The 21,313-nt window shown below is 41.6% G+C and overlaps 1 long non-coding RNA gene across 1 annotated transcript in view; it reads left to right on the forward strand.

Annotated features, from left to right (window-relative positions):
- The window catches only part of LOC141350050 (uncharacterized), a 30,447-nt gene extending 29,925 nt beyond the window's left edge, over positions 1-522 (forward strand). Inside the window, exon 3 of the long non-coding RNA XR_012357970.1 lies at positions 306-522. This is a non-coding gene — a long non-coding RNA (uncharacterized lncRNA). The remainder of the gene's footprint in view (positions 1-305) is intronic.
- The last annotated feature ends 20,791 nt before the right edge of the window (positions 523-21,313 follow it).

Consider the following 21,313-nt stretch of genomic DNA (forward strand, 5'->3'; position numbering starts at 1 on the left):
TGCAAAATACAACATTTACATAAAGATACCACTAATTAGAAACAAGTAGTAAAATTAAGATAAAAGACATCATCAAAATGTAAAACAATATTTAAGACCAAGATTAATATCAAAATTACCCATTTTTACCCGTTTTAAGAGTGCTGATACTTAGTATAACGGCACTGGGATTTTTATTGTCTGCTTTTCTGTGCTTGTAGGGTTCCAGATCAGAATTTCAATGCACTAGTAAGTAAAAAAAAGTGGGGAGCGAAAAACAACTTTAGTTTTGAAAGTCAGAGCATCTGTGTTTTCTCTCACTTCAGGATCTTTTGCCATGGAGTCACCAGTCAGCAGGTTGCAAGCAGGTCTGGAAATGCAGAAAACCTGGAGTGGATCTGGAGCAGACTGAATACAAAACGCTTTGAGCAGGGAGGTCGATCTACTTCATCCACATGTTCTGTTCATGTCTGTCTGGTATAGTGATCTTTTCCCAGACAGGGTTAAGATTAGTCCAAGACTAGGCCTTAGTTATATTAGGACATGTTTTACTAACAACCAAATAAAACCTCTCGATACACACCAGTAACATCTTTTTCTAAGGCATGTTTTTAAAAGATGCTTAAAGGGGTCATATTATGAATTTTTTTTTAAAGGTCGTGTTCTTTCTGATCCCATTTTTTAAATCTTAGTTAGTGTGTAATGTTGCTACTGTATAATAGCATAATCCCTCTAAAATAATAAAGCTAAATATATCTTCTGTAACAGAATTCGCCTTTCAAAAGCCTACAGCGAATGACCGGTTTGGACTACAGCCCTCTACTTCCTGCTTTAATGACATCAATAGACTAAACTCCGCCCACAGGAATACGCAAGTCGCCAGGTAAGCTAACGGCAAGCTAAGCTGCTATCGAATCACCACACACTAAACAAGCTACACTATCAAAACTCAATACGTATTTATGAAGTAGGGACTTCATAGAACAAGGAAGACATCAGCACGCTTTGAGGACAGTGAAAACTGCGCTATACAGATAAGTAAATTGTGTAAAAAATACAGCATTTTTTTACACGTGAAACATGACCATATGTTATATTGCGCACTGTAAACACAATCAAAGCTTCAAAAACACAGAAAGAACGTGACTTTTAAGATGTAAAATAAGTCTTTAGTGTTCCCAGAGTGCATACACTGTAAAAATGCTTTGCTGCCTTAAATCTTTTGTTAAATCAACTCAGATTTACAAGTCATGTCAACAGAGATGAGTTGTCACAAATTATAAAATAGAGTTGAGAAAAGTCAACTTAATTTTTTAAATTATAACAACTCACCTGTAGTTATAACAATTAATTTCTAGTCAAGATAAATAATAGTAAGTTGAATTGACTTGTAAATGAGTTTAAATGCAAATGAGCTAATGAAATGCAAGCACTTATCGCAATGATGGTGGTTTGTTGCCATTGAAACTACATTTTGCTTTCAATTATTTTCTCTCTCTTTCTCTCTGCACTAAATGGCTGTGCCGTGGTTGGATATACAGTAGTGCAGATTAAGGGGCGGAGGTTTTGTGCTACCTACCTCACAAAACAGGTGAAATTAAACAACTGATTTTTCACATGCTTGCAGAAAAATGGCTTACCCAAACAAAGTTACTAAGTTGTTCTTCTTTTTTACATTTTCTATGTTAATACAAGCACCGGAGACCCAATTATAGCACTTAAACATGAAAAAAGTAAAATTTTCACACTATGACCCCTTTAAACATCTGAATTGAACTTAGGCCTAGTCCTGGCTTTAGCTAAGCCTTGTCTGTGAAACCATGCCAAGATGTTTTAAGATCTTTTGGAAATATTTATGCTGGTGATACATTTTTGTTGCATACCGCCATGTTGAGATTCATACAACCCTTATCTTTCTTATTTATCTAAATGCATTTTAATACAACTGTCAACAAGAACTAAATGTTAAAATCTTGTATGCTGGTTTTCTCGCTCTTTATTCGAGATCTGATAACTCTTATCCTGTTCATCATTTTTGGCCACACTCAAAATGCTTTTTTTGTACTGTGGGTGTCACACTTAAAATCAGCCATGTGCTTTGTTCCTGCTAACTCTTCATCTGAGAACCTCACACGCTACGTGGTCTCACCACAGACAACTTTTATGAGGTCTCCTGGAACCCGGCCCTCCTTCTTAGAACAGTTTATTGAACTGAAAAAATAACACTGCTGTATTACTGTGACAGAACAGATTACCCATTGTTGTCTCTTTTATGAAATGTCTGTTCTTTTATTAAATTAATTTAGTGGATTGGACTGATCTATAGACAATGGTTGCCCCAGGAGTTTAACGTGTTTTTCCCCTGAATATGGCAGTGAGTCTGTATGACAATATATCTTGCTTTCTAAAACATTCAGTACCTGAGAGCATAAAATTCCTCAAGCCTGAAGCAGGTTTAGATTGCATTCATGGTGTTAAAGATAAAAGGTTTACTGCAGTCATGTCTATAAAGGGGAATTAGAGGACTAAACGGTAACCTGAGATAAAAGTGCACTGCTATCTTAACATTCCTTACATTTTTACATTTGTCTCAAGATTGTTTAAGGAAGTGATTGGTTGGTTCACTCACTTTACATTGAAATCATGGTACAGGTTTTTGTATGTTTTTTTGTATTTAAAGCTGATAGGATGATCTTCATGTCTTTCCATTCATGAAACTTCAAAATTTTTCTAGTTTTATTTATTTTGTCTGTTCAACATAACTAATAGTTAGTGTACTTGCTGAACTGAGAGATATTATCAATTCAATTATGTCTTGGGAATAGAATGTTTGTTCTATTGTGAGAACAAATGGATGATTGGTCACTCACTCGTCACAGATTGAAACAAATGACAGAACATGATGAACTTGCCCCAGTACAGATTATATCTGTCACAAAAATAATTCAACACTCATGCAGTTCAATTTTATGTTACTGAATGTTCTACACCCCAGATTTGATTTGGCAAATGTTATTTTTATCAGTTAGTTTTAGGGTGATGTGTGCGCCACTAGCACTTCTAGTCTGTTTGTTTGAGTGTCCTGACTGAACAACCGTACATAACATTAGCTCAAGCAATGGTGTTTAATAGGGTTTATACCCAGCTGCACTACTTCCTGAACTTCAGCCAGCTCCTTGTTTCCTGTCTGCCATTATTGGACAAACTGATTAATCAGTAGTCACAACAACAATAACCAGACACACCTGGATTAATCAGTTTGTCCAATAATGGCAGACAGGAAACAAGGAGCTGGCTGAAGTTCAGGAAGTAGTGCAGCTGGGCAAAAAGCCTATTGATTGTCTAACCAATGACATATAGAGGTGGTGTTAAAACTTGAATTGAAACAATCATTTTGCAGTCTGGTGTCAGTACTAGAGCAAAAATTAGACTTATATTTAAGCTTTTTCCTGTGCATACATCATGGACAGATTATTTATCATATTTAATATTAGTAACATTCTACGACAGTCCATTTTAAAGTTCCTCGTAGAGAAATAGCCTTAAATGGTCTCAAATCATGTAGGTTATATCTCTTAGTGAACCTGAACCCTTCCTGCAGTGCTGGTGTTGTAATATGGGCACTTGTGTGTACCACAAAAACACATGAAAGTACAAATGTATACATTGCAAAACCATACAATATCCTTTACTCTGAAATGCCGTTATAGCCATGCCATAAGTTTAAACACAAAACAGTAAGATTACATTACTGATAAAATATGAAACACTAAAACTTTTAAAAATTAATATTTAATTTATTTATATTTAATATGTACCTTTTGCGGACAGACATGCCGAAGTTGATATTAAAGGAATACTCCACTTTCATAAAAAATCCCGATAATTTACTCACCCCTATGTCCGTTTACATCTCTCTTTTTTAAGGAAAACATTCCAGTTTTTTTCTGAATTTAATAGACTTTATCGGACCCTAACCGTTTACAGTTTCAAAATTGCATATTCAACACAGCTTCAAATGGCTCTAAACGATCCCAAAAGAGGCATGAGGGTCTTATTTAGCAAAACGAAAAAATAAAAAATATGCCCTTTTAAACCACAATGTCTCGTCTTGCACTAGCCATGGGACGCGCCAGCATGACCTTACGTACTGCATAAGCACGTCGAAAGGTTATATGTGAAATGCACATTTGCGGACCATTTTGAACAATAAATTGACACAAAGACATTTATTAGTATCATTCAACATATACAACAACGTCTAAATGGTCCTCTTTCTCCACACTTGTCAACACTGGGGCGGTAGTTTCGCATATGTCATGCGTGACCTTTAGACGTGTTTACTCAATACGTGATGTGGTGCCGGCCATCAAACGGCTGGCGAGACAAGAAGGTGTGGTTTAAAAGTGAATTTTTTTCTTGCCGAAAATGACAATCGTTTTGCTAGATAAGACTCTTATGCCTCATTTGGGATCGTTTAGAGTCCTTTGAAGCTGCATTGCAACTGTAAACTGTCAAGGTACAATAAAGTGTATAAAAAAAAAATGTTTTCCTCAAAAAACGTAATTTCTTCTCGTTTGAACAAAGAAAGACATAAACAACTTGGATGACATGGGGGGTGAGTAAATTATCAGGATTTTTTATGAAACTTGAGTATTCCTTTAATCATATATAATATTTTTAGACCAGATCACTTGGTATATGAGGTATTATGACCTTGAATAAGAGCAGGATGTGGTCTGACCAAAGCTGACCACTAAAGAAACAATGAATACAAGTACTGTAGCATTACTGTTACCTGTGTTCACAAGTATCTTCTGTTTAAGGCTTCTGCAGGTAAAGCCTATCAGGGAAAGTTTTTGTCGTTTATGGCGTAGGGCAGGGGTTCCCAAACTTTTTTTCCTGCGCACCCCCTTCTATGCCCCAACCGGGTTGGCGCACCCCCAATCCACACTTCAAAAAAAAAGCTAAAAAGATTTGTTTTTAAAGACTCATGTTTAATCTTGCGCAAATAACCAGGGGCCGGTTGCAACTACGTCTGACATTGTGAAAAATATTTACGTGTGTTGCACCATCTGAAACTATCCAGATAGATACCACCGGCGGTGCTCTGGTGGCAGTAAGCGTCATAAGGGCGTAATCGCAAACAGGTCTGACGGCGGATCGCCGCTGGAGCCGCTTTTGCATAAATTAAGCAGTCGGTCCGCCGGCTGCATGCTGGCGGCATCTCGCAACAAATGAGAGTGACGTATTCAGCGGCAAAAGTTTCATCCCCGCCAGTGGGACGCACCTATAGCCGTCAGCTTGGGGCTGGCGACATAAAGAAGCCATGCGGATATTTTTTGCTATCTGGGTACGACCAGATGCAGCTATGCTCAGCGTAGATGCGCGCCCCCGTGTATGCGTTTAACCACTGTGATATTTAGATGCCATTCGAGTTTCCTATGGTAAAAAATTTACACTTACTGCCATCAGCTAATAGAAGATATATGAGAGTGTCCTCATGTTTAGCAGTGCGCTCTCCTTCTAGATGCGTGCGTAACGTGCAGACCCATCATTCACGAAAGCCTTTACTGTTCGCACAAAAGGTGTATAATAGTTTGCAGATTCATTATAACAGCTCAAGTTTAAAACAAAATTAAATGAAAGCTTTTAATAAGTTCTCTACAGTGTCTTTGTAAGTATTTATGTATTTTATTATTTAATTCATTGGCGGTCTCTTTACCATGCATGAAAACACATTGCTCGCGTATCCTGTGCATCAGACGTGCCCATGTCTCGTCACATTTCATTATTTCTATTTTTGCCATAAAAACTTCTCTCTCTCTTAGTCCCTCTCCTCCTTCGTGACTAACAACTTTATCAAGACGTCCCACACTTGACAGTTTCCCTGATTTCAGCCAGTTAAGCATATTTATAATATATATGGAATGAATGAAACGAGTTGGCACGCATATGGTGGCTGCAGTGCATAACAGAAGAGCAGTGCGTATAAAGACAGCAGCTGTCTTCTACGTTTCTATCAAAAACTAATTTTTTATAGTTTTTTATTTAAAATAAAAGCGATTACAAAGGAAATGTTTACTGTTAATTTTTATTTATTTTTTTTGTTTGTATGGAAAATCCCATTTAAAGAAACAGACCGCCATTACATTTTTCCTCTCGCGCACCCCCTGGTGGCAGCTCGCGTACCCCTGGGGGTGCGCGCACCACACTTTGGGAATCCCTGGCGTAGGGTAGTGCAGAATGATTTTAACAGGCCATTGTTTAACACGCCACATGTGAAGATACTTTCATAAACAGTATTGGGCTCCTATTACCAGATAAACACTTAGACTCTAACACATAACATTACACAGAACATTCAAGTGACTTTTTATTAGTGCGATTCATGTTGTTTAGTTCTTTTTGACTTTTACAAGTTATATGGAAAGGTTGTGTCCTTAGCCAGTTCTTTATTCCTCAATAAGAGATTTGGCTATTCTCATAAGGTGGCAGAATCATTTAACACATTATTTAATGGAAAATTAATAGAAAATATGGTTCTCTCTAATTAAATATTAAGTAAACATGCGTCAGTAGCTACAAATAAAATTTAAAAATTTTCCTAAATAAGAATTTTTTAAAGGTCCCATTAGGGATGGGCGATATCTTATCGTTTGCGATATACCGCCAAAATTTATCCTTGAGGTGAAAATCTGTCAACTCACGATAACAACGATAAATCTAGTTGATGCGGTAGTTTGTGTGCGCCTAATTCACTGTTCACGTGCGGAGTGAAAACAAATATGGCGGAAGGCGGACGTGAGGCTGAGGAGGTGCTTGTTGTTATTACCATGAATTTACCAGAATTAATTTACCAGTAAATACCAAAAAAAGTGCTGTTCACACATGCAGTGACGTTCCGTATTTTTACCATTAAGACATCAATCACACTTATCAAAATACCAGTAAACTCGAAGAAAAAGCGGAAGTTACATGTGGCGCGCGGCCGGTGAGCTCAGTGTCGTATTTGTAAACAATTGCGGGTTATTACTTAATATCCACGGTCCGTATTTTGTTGTTTTCACATCTGTGGCAACCGCTGACAGTCGCAAAGTTGCTTGTGACCAAACAGCATTGCGTTAGGGGCGTCAAACGGAATCTGCGTTTGCACATTAGGCTTCACAGAGGAGCGAGGTAAAGTTAGTTTTAGGCTGCTTTAGGGGCCGTCTGCAAATCACAGAGGGTGTGCTAAGGACGTCAGCAATTTGGCAAATAGATGGTAAGCTGTTTGAAACAACTTTGGTGAAGAAATGTGGATGTTAACTTAAGGTGTGCTCAATTTTTAAGCAGCACATGTGTGGAAACGTCTGTAAATATTGCGGGGGTAAACGCGTCATCTATATGATTGGGCCGAAGTTGTCAGCGCTGTCTGACGTCGTCTGTTCTAAATGCCGGTAATCCTATATTTTTCGTTCACAAATAGCACATGTATCACTAATTATTTTTGTACCTACCTTATGTTTTAGGCAATATGCTATCATTTACTATGAGCATTTATTAAAACAGAAATGTGTATTTTAAGAATACGTTTTAGAACGTGCTCTGAGCCTTCAACACGGTGAGCGTTCGCGTGCTTTCTGTTTCTCAATGATTTGGGTATGACGCGAAGCATGTGTCACATTGTATCCTTCCATGTGTCTGAACTTGAAAAGAGTTTTACCATTAGAGGCCTTCACGGAATACCCGAGACCCGTGCGGTTCCGGGTTTATATTTTAAATGGTCAGTCGCATCGGGGTCGGTCCTAGTTTAATTACTTCGGGTCCCAAGTCTGATTAATATTTTGTGTAAAACTCGAGTCGAACGGAGAACGGCCGCGAGCGCTATCGCGCTAAAGCTCGAGGGCAGTTTTAGCTTGTCTCCGGTTTCTATGGCGATCACAACTGGCTCTTGTTACGACCACGCGTTGCATTTTCTTTCTCCCATTTTTTATAATATTATTATTAATAAACCAAATAATTTCTAAAAAATGTTTGCATATACATGGTAGAAAAAAGCAATTTTAAGCATTGCACTGAACGAGCAAAGCTCAAGCTGACTCAAGATATAAAAAACGCAAAGCTCTAAGTAAAGTCACCTGTCACCGGGACCGCAAGTAGACTTTTAAATTTGAAATAATGAGTGGATTAAGCTTTTTTAATCGGTAAGAGAGACAGATAGAGCAGAAGCAATAAAAGTGCCTATCTAATAGAAATTATAACCATCATAACACCAGTCACATTTATAATCTGCATTGTCTATTAATATACTATACATATAAAGGTTTGAATATAAAGGGGTCATCTAATTGCTTAATATATCAGTGCAAAAACAGCAAAGTGTTTTTGTGGTGCTTTGACAAACAGTGTCAGCTTGTTCAAAGAAAGTTTGGGGTGGTTAGATTATCAAACTATAATGTGAAATTAATATTAATGTTCAATAAATCAAAGTATTGTGTTGTGTCACACATTATTAGTTCTTTGTCACATGTATAGTAGACCATTTTTTGTCGGTGGGTAAAAGCAGACGATTACATTAGTTTAAACGAATCCACCCCACAAGACTACTATTATAAACATGAACCGCGTTTAAAGGGGAGAGGGGGTGGTGTAGCTACAATATACAAAAATGTTTTTAAAGTAAACCATAAATCCAAACTAAAATTTAATTCATTTGAAATAATGCTATTAAATATGGAAATAACTGATCGTAACCATAAACAGCTCTCTTTTGTCCTTGCTACAATCTATAGACCTCCGGGCCATCATGTAGATTTTCTTAAAGAAATATCAAATTTCCTGTCTGACCTCGTAGTCACTGTAGATAAAGCTCTTATCGTTGGTGACTTTAATATACATGTTGATAACCCAACAGATACATTAGGATTAGCATTTATGGATATTCTAAATTCTCTCAATATTAGACAAAACGTGACAGGGCCAACGCATACTCGTAAGCACACATTAGACTTAATTCTGTCACTCGGGCTCAATATTAATGAAATCGAGATATTACCCCAGAGCGATGCAGTTTCAGACCATTGCCTTGTCTCATACACGGTACTTCTAGATATGATCACTCGATCCACAATACGCTACCGACTAGCCAGAACAATAATTTCCACCACTAAAGATAACTTTATTAGCACTCTTCCAGACCTGTCCCAAATGAAACATGTAGCAGATAACCCTGAAGATCTAGATATTGTAATAGAAAACCTGAACAGTATTTGTTCTAACACATTGGATGCCGTAGCTCCAATTCGAAAAAAGAGAATCAAAGAAAAAACGCCAGCTCCATGGTATGATCATCACACAGCAGCACTCAAAAAGGCAACTAGGAAAATGGAAAGAAATTATAGAAGCACAAAGTTAGAGGTATGGCGTGCAGCATGGAAAGAGAGTGTTAAACACTACAGACAGGCTATAAAAATCGCCAGATCTACGTATCTCAGCAATCTTATTAAAGAAAATCATAATAACCCTCGCTTCCTCTTTAGCACAGTTGCGAAACTGACTAGAAATAAAGAACAAACAGAACCCACTAATAAACTCCCACACAATAGTAACGACTTCATGAACTTCTTTACTAAGAAAATTATGATTATTAGGGAAAACATTGTAGGTACCCAAGCAGCCACCACTCTACCCAGTAATACATTTAATGCTTGCCTACCATACGAACATCTTGAGTCATTTAAACCTACTACAATAGATGAGCTATCTAAATTAGTAGCATCATCCAAATCATCGTCCTGTATATTGGACCCTGTTCCCACAAAATTCCTCAAAGAGGTATTCCCTATAGTGTCTAACCCAGTACTAAATGTCTTTAACTCATCATTAGAACTAGGCTACGTTCCTACAGCTTTCAAACTAGCAGTTATTAGACCGCTCATTAAAAAACCAAACCTTGAACAGGGAGATCTAAATAACTTTAGACCAATCTCAAATCTCCCTTTTCTGTCCAAAATATTAGAAAAGGTAGTGGCAAGCCAGCTACGCACATTCTTAGCAAATAATAGTACGTATGAAAAGTTCCAATCAGGATTCAGGCCCCACCATAGCACAGAGACAGCGCTGCTTAGAGTTACAAATGACCTTCTCCTAACATCCGACCGTGGTGAAATATCACTCCTTATATTATTAGACCTTAGTGCAGCCTTTGACACAATAGATCACACAATCTTACTTAATAGGCTAGAAAACTATGTTGGCATCAGTGGTCAGGCGCTAGCTTGGTTCAGATCGTATCTAACCAATCGCTATCACTTTGTTTATGTAAATGAGGAGGAGTCACATCACTCCCTGGCTAAATACGGCGTACCGCAGGGATCAGTTTTAGGTCCTATCCTGTTCTCGTTATATATGTTACCTCTGGGAGATATTATCAGAAATCATAACATACAGTTTCACTGCTATGCAGATGACACACAGCTTTACATCTCCTCGCATCCTAGTGAAACACAAAATTTTTCTAAACTATCAGACTGCATCAGCGATATAAGTGACTGGATGTCACATAACTTTCTTATGCTAAACTCCAATAAGACAGAGATACTTGTTATCGAACCGAATCGCTACAAATATAATATGACAGATTACAAGTTGCCCATAAATGGCTGCACTGTGGTGCCAACCTCCACGGTTAAGAATTTAGGTGTAATGTTCGACAGCAGTTTATCCTTCGACAGCCATATCTCCAATGTCTGCCGCACAGCATTCTTCCACCTTAGAAATATCTCAAAAATACGCCATATGTTGTCTGCATCAGATGCAGAGAAGCTTATCCACGCTTTTATGACCTCTAGAATAGACTATTGTAACTCGTTACTCGGAGGATGCCATGCAAAACAGGTCAACAAGCTTCAGCTAGTTCAAAACGCTTCTGCAAGAGTTCTTACTCGAACTAAGAAGTATGACCGCATAAGCCCAATTCTGGCATCTTTACACTGGCTACCAGTTAAATATCGTATACAATTTAAAATATTACTAATCACCTACAAAGCCTTAAATGGCCTAGCACCCTCATATCTTAGAGAATTATTATCAGAATACAATCCATCACGTGCATTGCGGTCACAAAATTCTGGCCTCTTAATTATCCCTAAAATATCAAAAGTGTCTAAAGGTGGCAGATCCTTTTCCTACTTAGCCCCTAAGCTATGGAATGATTTACCAACCGACGTCCGAAAATCAGAGACAGTAGATAACTTTAAATCTAGACTTAAAACTTTTCTCTTTAACAAGGCTTTCAAATAGTTGTTTTAACAATGGTACTTATCTCCTAATAGCTAGCTTGTACAACCTAATAAATAAATAAATTAATGAATAAATTTAAACCTTTTTTTTTTTTCGTCAACACTTCAAAGCATGGTAAATCTCATTAATACTCTTTAGTAATATGCTGAAACTTTGAATTGGTTTTCGACTGAGTCTTAACTGCCAAATATGGCCGGCTTGCAATTTTGGCCTTTTCCCATGACCTTAAAATAGTATGTCATACAGAACCGTTTGCCACTGTACGTTAGCATTAACGACGGCAGTGGGGCCTCTGGCCTTAGTCAAACGAGTTCTGTTTCCGTTTCTAAAATCATTAACTATATGTAATACCTTAAAATAGTATGTCATACAGAACCGTTTGCCACTGTACGTTAGCATTAACGACGGCAGTGGGGCCTCTGGCCTTAGTCAAACGAGTTCTGTTTCCGTTTCTAAAATCATTAACTATATGTAATACCATAAAATAGTATGTTATACAGAACCGTTTGCCACTGTACGTTAGCATTAACGACGGCAGTGGGGCCTCTGGCCTTAGTCAAACGAGTTCTGTTTCCGTTTCTAAAATCATTAACTATATGTAATACACTTAACCAGCAATAGTTAGCCTGTCCGGAACCGAGCTGACTAAAACCACATTACTGTGTGACACTTGTTTTCTATGTGAACGGCCCCTACGCTAATAAGATTTTGTGTCTCTCTCCCTGTCTCGTCCTTGATCCCGAGGACGAGACAAACAGATCCAGTTCCGGTACATGTGAAAGTCGGCACACAACTGATCTACTAGCTGTTCTTCAACGTGATGTCCAGCTGATGCCTGACCAAAGACCACCGGCAGAACCCGCTTAATCTCCGCTTAATCTCCGCTCAATCTCCTTCCGTTTCAATGTGTATAGATATATATATATATATACCTCCCAAGGGTTTTTTCCTCCTATGACTTTTTTTTTCTCCTAGGGGGTTTTTCAACCCGGGGAGGCAGCCTTTTTGGGCTTAACTTCTATACGTTACATTAGTAATACGTTTGTTTATAATGTTGATTTATAGCCGTAGCAAATTTAACTGCTTGTGCTGTCGTTTATTATGTTGTGCTATCTGTCGATTTTCTGTGCTTTTCACTGCATCTATTATGTAAAGCTGCTTTGATACAATTACCAAATTGTGAAAAGCGCTATATAAATAAAATTGAATTGAATTGAATTAAATTGAATGATTGCCCTTTTTACAGGCTACCACCACAAGTAAATTTCAGATCTGTGGGAAACACTGCAACGTTAAAAAAAACAAGAAGGCATGTGGTTTAAAAGATGGCAAGTAAAATTAAAAGCACATCTGTATCCAATACAGTTTCATTATTGTTCACTATTATCCATAATATAACTAATTCGTGCGACCAAATCATATTTTGCGCCAGTAACTGAAAAAGTAAGTAGCGCAAGTGCCACCAGTGGAAAAGGTTAGTGTAGTTCCCTGATAACCTTATCTGATATTTTACAGAAGAGAATAATTTATCTTAATTTTTATCGTCACCGCAACAAACAACTGAAATTACGTGATACATTTTTTTAGGCCTTATCGCCCTATAGGTCCCATTCTTTCTGTATTTCTAAAGCCTTGATTGTGTTTACAGTGCGCAATATAACGTGTTCATGTTTCATGTGTATTTTTCACACAATTTACTTATCTCTATAACGCTGCTTTCTTGTTATATGAAGTCCCTTCTTCAGAAATACGTAACGAGTTCTGATTGTGTAGCTTGTTTAGTGTGTTGTGATTCAACCAGCAGCTTAGCTTAGCCAGAGCCGTTTGAGCCAAAGCTGACAACTGACTATTCCTGTGGGTGGAGTTTAGTCAAAAACTCTTATTGACGTCATTCAATTGGAAAGTAGAGGGCTGTAGTCCAAACCGGCCTTTGGCTGTAGGCTTTAAAAGGGGACTACTGTTAAAAAATGTATCGCCTGTCAGTTACCTTTGAGCTTTTTCATTTTGCAGGTATTATTTATGCTCTAACAGCAACATAACACAGTAACTAAAGTTTGAAAAATGGGATCAGGAAGAACATGACCTTTAAATTCAGTCAGTAAAGTACTGTCATCACAGTGGTACGAGTTGGTGGTGTTATCCCTATATAACATAACTTCTTAAAGGAATAGTCCATTTTCTTAAAAGAAAAATCCAGATTGTTTGCTCACCGCCATGTCATCCAAGGTGTTGATGTCTTTCTTTGTTCAGTCCAGAAGAAATTGTTTTTGGAGGAGGGCATTGCAGGATTTTTCTCATTTTGATGGACTTTGATGGACACCACCACTTAATACTTAACTCAACACTTGACAGTTTTTTTCAACGGAGTGTCAAAGGACTATAAACGATCCCAAACGAGGCATAAGGGTCTTATCTAGCGAAACGATTGTCATTTTTGACAATAAAAATAACTAATATACACTTTTAAACCACAACTTTTCGTCTAGGTCTGGTCCAGCGCAACCTAACGTAAATGCGTAGTGACGTAGGGAGGTCACGTGTTACATATATAAAACGCACATTTGCGGACCATTGTAAACAATAAACTGACAAAAATATGTCACAAGTCGGAGAAGCGGACCGCCCCTGTCGCGGGTCACGCTCCTCCTAGTTCCACCCCGAGGAGGTCCCAAAACCACCCCAATGACCAAACACACAAAGCTGAGTAATCATTTAGAAAAAGGCTTTATTAAACATTAAAATTTAAAGGGAATTAAATAATAAAAAAAAAAGAGGAAAACATCCCCCTTCCTGAGGGTCTTCGTCCCACACTCCACCATCTCCCACAGCTGGCTCTCTCCACGGCTCCGCGGCCTCGTATGGCTTCTATCAGGAGACATACACAGCACAACACTGCAAGCGGTAAAGTGTACACACACAAATACAGGCGAGGCTCACCCATGGCACAGCACACGCACTCGGTGAGTTAAGGATGAAGCCACCATGGCCCGGGCCCGGCGTGTGGTAGTTCAGACAATATTTCAAGGTGGAGGGGGGGGGGACAAGGTGAAGCGGAAAGGGAAACGTGGGACTTTCCCTTACGGTGATTCGGATGCTCTGCGGCTCACCCACACTTCTCTCTCTCTCTCCGGTGGGGCCGTACTGCAACAGAGCTGCTCACCACACAGTAACAAAGAACACTCCAACATCCATAATGCACAACGTCAGCTGTAGTGTTACTCACGTGTCCTTCTACTTTCAGGATGGACTCCCGGCTCACCCACGCTTCCTTCCTTTCACCGGTGGGGCCGTAAGGCAACGGGGCTGCTCACAATACGGCAACAGGTAACACTTCACCATTCACAATGCACACCATCAGCTGTAGTGTTTACTCACGTGTCACTTCTACTTTCAGGATGGACTCCCGGCTCGCCCACGCTTCCTTTATTTCACCGGTGGGGCCGTGATGCAACGGAGCTGCTCACAATACGGCAACAGGTAACACTTCACCATTCACAATGCACAACATCAGCTGTAGTGTTTACTCACGTGTCACTTCTACTTTCAGGATGGACTCCCGGCTCGCCCACGCTTCCTTTATTTCACCGGTGGGGCCGTGATGCAACGGAGCTGCTCACAATACGGCAACAGGTAACACTTCACCATTCACAACGCACAACATCAGCTGTAGTGTTTACTCACGTGTCACTTCTACTTTCAGGATGGACTCCAGGCTCACCCACGCTTCCTTTCGTTCACCGGTGGGGCCGTGATACAATGGAGCTACTCACAATACAGCAACAGGTAACAACACAGCCCGGTGTCTCCGCAGACAAACACTTTCTTCCAGTGGCGCTTCGCTTTAAAATAACCCACAACTCCTTCAGCTTTTCTCGGGCCCGCACTCTTTCCGTCCACTATAAGTGATCCCCGGATCAACGGTGCCCCCAGCGCTTCCCAGGAAAACGGGTGTTTTGTGGTCCGCCTTAGGCGGAGCGAAGCTCGCCCACGCTGCTCTCTTCCTCGCTACTGAGTCTCCCCCATGTGTTTTTCTGGGCCTATTTATGTATCCTTTCTGTCTGCATCCTCCAATCACGGAATTTCCACACACCTGTTGCTTCTAAAGCCCTGATTTTGTTGCCCCAGCAACCAGGAAGCGAAAGGGTGTTTTTTAGAAATGCGGTCCGGGCGGAAACCATCTTCAGGCGGAACCAAAACTCCGCCGCTTTTGGCTCCGCCCTATATAGTCACCCGGTGACATCCCCCCCTGCCAAAACGTTCTAGTTCCTAGAATGGGCTTTGTAGGGCGGCAGGTAGAAAAAAAGAAAGTGAGGCTTTTTTTTAAAAAACGTGGTAGGCCATTGGGGGATTTTGGTCGCTCAACCCGGGGTGAACTGCCGACTACGCCAAATCTGTCACAGGTCGGAGAAGCGGACCGCCCCTGTCGCGGGTCACGCTCCTCCTAGTTCCACCCCGAGGAGGTCCCAAAACACCCCAATGACCAGACAAACAAAGCTGAGTAATATTTAGAAAAAAAGGCTTTATTAAACATTAAAATTTCAAGGGAATTAAATAATTAAAAAAAGGAAAACATCCCCCTTCCTGAGGGTCTTCGTCCCACACTCCACCATCTCCCACAGCTGGCTCTCTCCACGGCTCCGCGGCCTCGTATGGCTTCTATCAGGAGACATACACAGCACAACACTGCAAGCGGTAAAGTGTACACACACAAATACAGGCGAGGCTGACCCATGGCACAGCACACGCACTCGGTGAGTTAAGGATGAAGCCACCATGGCCCGGGCCCGGCGTGTGGTAGTTCAGACAATATTTCAAGGTGGAGGGGGGGGGGGACAAGGTGAAGCGGAAAGGGAAACGTGGGACTTTCCCTTACGGTGATTCGGATGCTCTGCGGCTCACCCACACTTCTCTCTCTCTCTCCGGTGGGGCCGTACTGCAACAGAGCTGCTCACCACACAGTAACAAAGAACACTCCAACATCCATAATGCACAACGTCAGCTGTAGTGTTACTCACGTGTCCTTCTACTTTCAGGATGGACTCCCGGCTCACCCACGCTTCCTTCCTTTCACCGGTGGGGCCGTAAGGCAACGGGGCTGCTCACAATACGGCAACAGGTAACACTTCACCATTCACAATGCACACCATCAGCTGTAGTGTTTACTCACGTGTCACTTCTACTTTCAGGATGGACTCCCGGCTCGCCCACGCTTCCTTTATTTCACCGGTGGGGCCGTGATGCAACGGAGCTGCTCACAATACGGCAACAGGTAACACTTCACCATTCACAATGCACAACATCAGCTGTAGTGTTTACTCACGTGTCACTTCTACTTTCAGGATGGACTCCCGGCTCGCCCACGCTTCCTTTATTTCACCGGTGGGGCCGTGATGCAACGGAGCTGCTCACAATACGGCAACAGGTAACACTTCACCATTCACAACGCACAACATCAGCTGTAGTGTTTACTCACGTGTCACTTCTACTTTCAGGATGGACTCCCGGCTCACCCACGCTTCCTCTCGTTCACCGGTGGGGCCGTGATACAATGGAGCTACTCACAATACAGCAACAGGTAACAACACAGCCCGGTGTCTCCGCAGACAAACACTTTCTTCCAGTGGCGCTTCGCTTTAAAATAACCCACAACTCCTTCAGCTTTTCTCGGGCCCGCACTCTTTCCGTCCACTATAAGTGATCCCCGGATCAACGGTGCCCCCAGCGCTTCCCAGGAAAACGGGTGTTTTGTGGTCCGCCTTAGGCGGAGCGAAGCTCGCCCACGCTGCTCTCTTCCTCGCTACTGAGTCTCCCCCATGTGTTTTTCTGGGCCTATTTATGTATCCTTTCTGTCTGCATCCTCCAATCACGGAATTTCCACACACCTGTTGCTTCTAAAGCCCTGATTTTGTTGCCCCAGCAACCAGGAAGTGAAAGGGTGTTTTTAGAAATGCGGTCCGGGCGGAAACCATCTTCAGGCGGAACCAAACTCCGCCGCTTTTGGTTCCGCCCTATATAGTCACCCGGTGACAAATACATTAATTAGTATCATTCCACATACAACAACGTCGGAACGGTCCTCTTTCTCAACACTTGTAAACACTGGGGCGGAGTTTTGCGTTCGTCCTCTGTGACCTCTTGACGTCATGACGTATTGCGTAGGGTCACGCTGACGCTTTCAGGGCGGGATCTAGACGAGAAGTTGTGGTTCAAAAGTGTATATTTGCTATCTCCACTGTCAAAAATGACAATCGCTTTGCTAGACAAGACCCCTATGCCTCGTTTGGGATCGTACATAGTCCTTTGAAACTCCGTTGAAAAAAACTGCCACGTGTTGAGTTAAGTGTTAAGTGGTGGTGTCCATCAAAGTCCATTAAAATGAGAAAAATCCTGCAATGTTTTCCTCAAAAAACATAATTTCTTCTGGACTGAACAAAGAAAAACATCAACATTTTGGATGACATTGTGGTGAGTAAATTATCTGGATTTTTCTTTTAAGAAAATGGAATATTGCTTTAACACTTCAGTTTAACAGCAACTAAAGTAATTTGAACAGTGATGCTCTGTTGAGTCGATGTCACAAGGTGACGATCTTTTCGGGGCGGAACCAAAAGTTGGGAAAGTTTGGTTCCGCCCGGATGTTTCCGTCCAGACCGGAGAACGGAAACACCGGACATCCGGCAGTTTTGCGAAGGCTGTAATCAGCGGATTGAGCACAGCTGTGCCTAGTTAAAGAGATCGCCGGGCAATTGGACAACTGGAGTACATGGAGGAGTAGAAAAAGCACAGTTAGATCACAGTTCGGGAGTCGGGCACGAAAGAGCGATTGACACGGAGCGATGTACACGTGAAGCGGGTGACACGGGGGAAGCTCCTTTGCCAAAGGCAAACGAAGACACGCTCCTTTTGAAGAGCCCGAAGGCTCTGTTGATCCGGCGATCGCTGAAGCGGGCGGAAAGAGGACAGAGCCAAGGAAGGTGAAAGGAAGGCAGGCCGTGGATCTTAAACAAGGAGCACCCCGAAGTCGTGTCGATTATTCCTGTTGTTGGTGTGTGTCGTAGCGCTGAGTTGGGCTCACCGGGTACGCTATTTTGGATTGCTGTACTGCTCTCTCTCTCGTCTGGATTATAGACTTACGTGGAGGGAAATACCGAAGACCTTAAAGGTAGAAGAGGTAAACGAATACTGACCTTGGATGAAAGCAACGAAGGAAGGAAAGACGCCCCGTTGTGAGTATATGACGGTGGAAAAGTAGTGTTGGCGGCTGGAAAAACGCCCTGTCTGTGCATCTGGAATTATCACAGCGTGAAGTCAACCTAGGACAAAGGAAGTACAACAGTTGTGAGTAACGAAATCTTCTTATAGAAGTATTGTGCATATGTTTGACCTGTATATCTCTTTGAGTGTCTTTCAAAAGAGAGTGGGCGGCCCTAACTGTTACCCCTGAGCCAGCGCGGTGGGTGAGCCGAAGGGTCTTTTTGAAACAGCTCCAGTGACGAAAAGCAAACACTAGGCCGAGTTGCCATCTCCATCTCTCCGTCCAGAGCGAAGGAAAGGAAGACGGGCGTCTATTGTGTGCACTGAGTGGTGGGTGAGTCTTGGATGTAGAAATATTCACTTGAAGTGGTGCTGTGTAATGCTGTGTATTGCAGTGGGATTGCTGTTGTCGTGTCTGACGTACCCCCGCCTCCAGTCACTCGCTCCAGAGACGACGAAGAGAAAAACGGTCATAGAGTAAGACCTGTACATGATTATGCTGTGAGTGTGTTTCAGTCTTAGAATCACGAAGTGGCATCTCGAAGTATTTTCCCAGCTAAACGCTCGGCGGACTTGAGTTTAGGAGTGGCGGTGAAGAACTGTGCTATTGACGGCGCGTGAGTATTATCTAGAATATCGCTACCTTACTTGTGTCTTCTTATCATCGCAGAGCTTGAGGTGAAGGAGATCCGCCGCCCCGAGGTCTCGACGAAAGGGCGCCCCGGTCCAGTCTCGATCGACCAACGGGTCTCGAGGAAAGGGCAGCGCTCGACCCGGTGTGCCGGCGTGACGTTCTCACCCCTCTGTATACAAACGAGCTCGCCGAGAGGGTTTTGGCCCCCGGCGCCACCTAGGAAACCACTGTCCAGTTGACACATCGCATAGCCAGCCATCGTAAGTCCGCCACCCTGTTAAGTAAAGCATAACCTGTTAAAACCTGCTAAATCAACAGGGAAGAGGAGTGTGTGAGAGCTGTGCAGAGAGCCATACCTACCCCGAAGCGGTAGTCAGCAGTCCTCTGTGGGAAGAGAGAGAGAGACAGCGTGAGCACTGAGAGACCAAACTGTGAAGAGAGTCTTACCTACCAAACGCTGTAGTCAGCGCAGAGGTGAGAGAACCATTGGAGACCGATTCATTGTGCCTTTGTGTCCCAGCAGTCATCTGTGGAAAGAGAGAGGGAGCCAGCGTGAGCACTGAGATACCGAACTGTGAAGAGAGCCTAGAGGGGCCGATATTTTAAGTTCCCCTTTTCCCTGCCCTATTTATTATTTTTAAGTAAATTAAATAAAATACATTTTAATTTATGCTTACCTTGTGTGTCTGGTCATTGGGGTGGCTTTGGGAATCTCCTCGAGGTGGAAAAAGGGGCGTGACCTTATTTACATCTGGGTCCACCCCGACTTGTGACATCATTGTATCTCCTCCACACGTACCTTAAGCCGAAGGTATACTAGGGACGTCCACGTATGCGCGCCATCCGCATGATGTCATTTTCGTCATCCGCGCGGACCGTCCGTGTGCAGCCCAAAATTTGAGACCGCGCGGACAGTGCGCATACAGTCCGCGTACAACAGCGCATGCACGTGAAAATATTTAGACAGGACACTCCACTACAAAAACAATTATACAAAGGAAATAGACAGCATTTGCACTCACACTATTGTTTTTCTTAATTTTTACTTCTTCCAAGAACAGAAAGCCGTGGAGCATGTTCGTTACCATAATGTTTGATTCCTGTTCTTTGTTGTCTTGATGTTTGTTCTAAACTGTGTTTGCAATGGTGGATCGGTTACTTTTCTTCACCTATCCTAATGTCTCAATGCTGTAAATGTCACATTAGTGCTACCCCGATGGCCTGGTAGAGTAATAATTTGAATTGCGTATAGTGTCGAATGCGGCCATCCGCGGGGAGTATACTTGGAAAGCTGCGCGGACGTGGAAAAAGGTATACCCCGGTCTTTACACAGCTTGGTTGTGATCGTGTTGCTAACCATGCTGCTCTTGCTCTCAGGTGTTGTTGCTGTGCACGTTAGGGAATGTAAATGCGCCATACATCATCGCAATGCTATATCATTTATATTGTGAAATGACTTTTTTATCATGTAAAAATTATAGCGGTGTTATCATGGATGGTATGATATGCCTAGTCCTTAGCAACGAATATTACTAATTACTAAAGGTTTGTAAAGGTACTGGCAAACCCTTTAACTGACGTTGTGGACTGAATGAGGATGCAAAAAACAAACTTGAATGGGAAATCCCCAGATAGCAGGTTGCAAAGAGAGCAAGTTTGTAGGCAAGTTTTTGTTTTTATATATTTTTACGGTAGGAAATTTACAAAATGCCTTCAAAGAACACGATCTTATATACTATATTAATGATTTTTGTCATGCAATATATTTTTGGCTTTTTTTCTATACACATGCAAACGGTTTTGACTTTTTTTTGTCCAGGATCAAACTAAAACTGTGCTGAGTCGCGTTGTGTTTTACATCCTCTTATACGTGCGCATTGGTGATGACGTGATATTAACTCAAGTGCACCGGGGTTTGATAGAATCAAGTGAGTGTGAAACCAGACCAATGTTGCACCGGGGGCACCAGGGGAACATTCGCAGTCAGGCTCAGATCGTAGCAAACGAGCCCAGTGAAAAAGACACCCTTAATGGGATAGTTCACCCAAAAATCATTTACTCCCCCTTATGTTGTTACAAACCTATACTAATCTCTTTGTTTTGCTGAATACAATGCAATCTATTTGTAATAAAGCAGGAAACAGAAGCAACATTAACTTCCAT

The sequence above is a fragment of the Misgurnus anguillicaudatus genome, chromosome 16 (assembly GCF_027580225.2).
Source record: "Misgurnus anguillicaudatus chromosome 16, ASM2758022v2, whole genome shotgun sequence".
Classification (NCBI taxonomy): domain Eukaryota; kingdom Metazoa; phylum Chordata; class Actinopteri; order Cypriniformes; family Cobitidae; genus Misgurnus; species Misgurnus anguillicaudatus.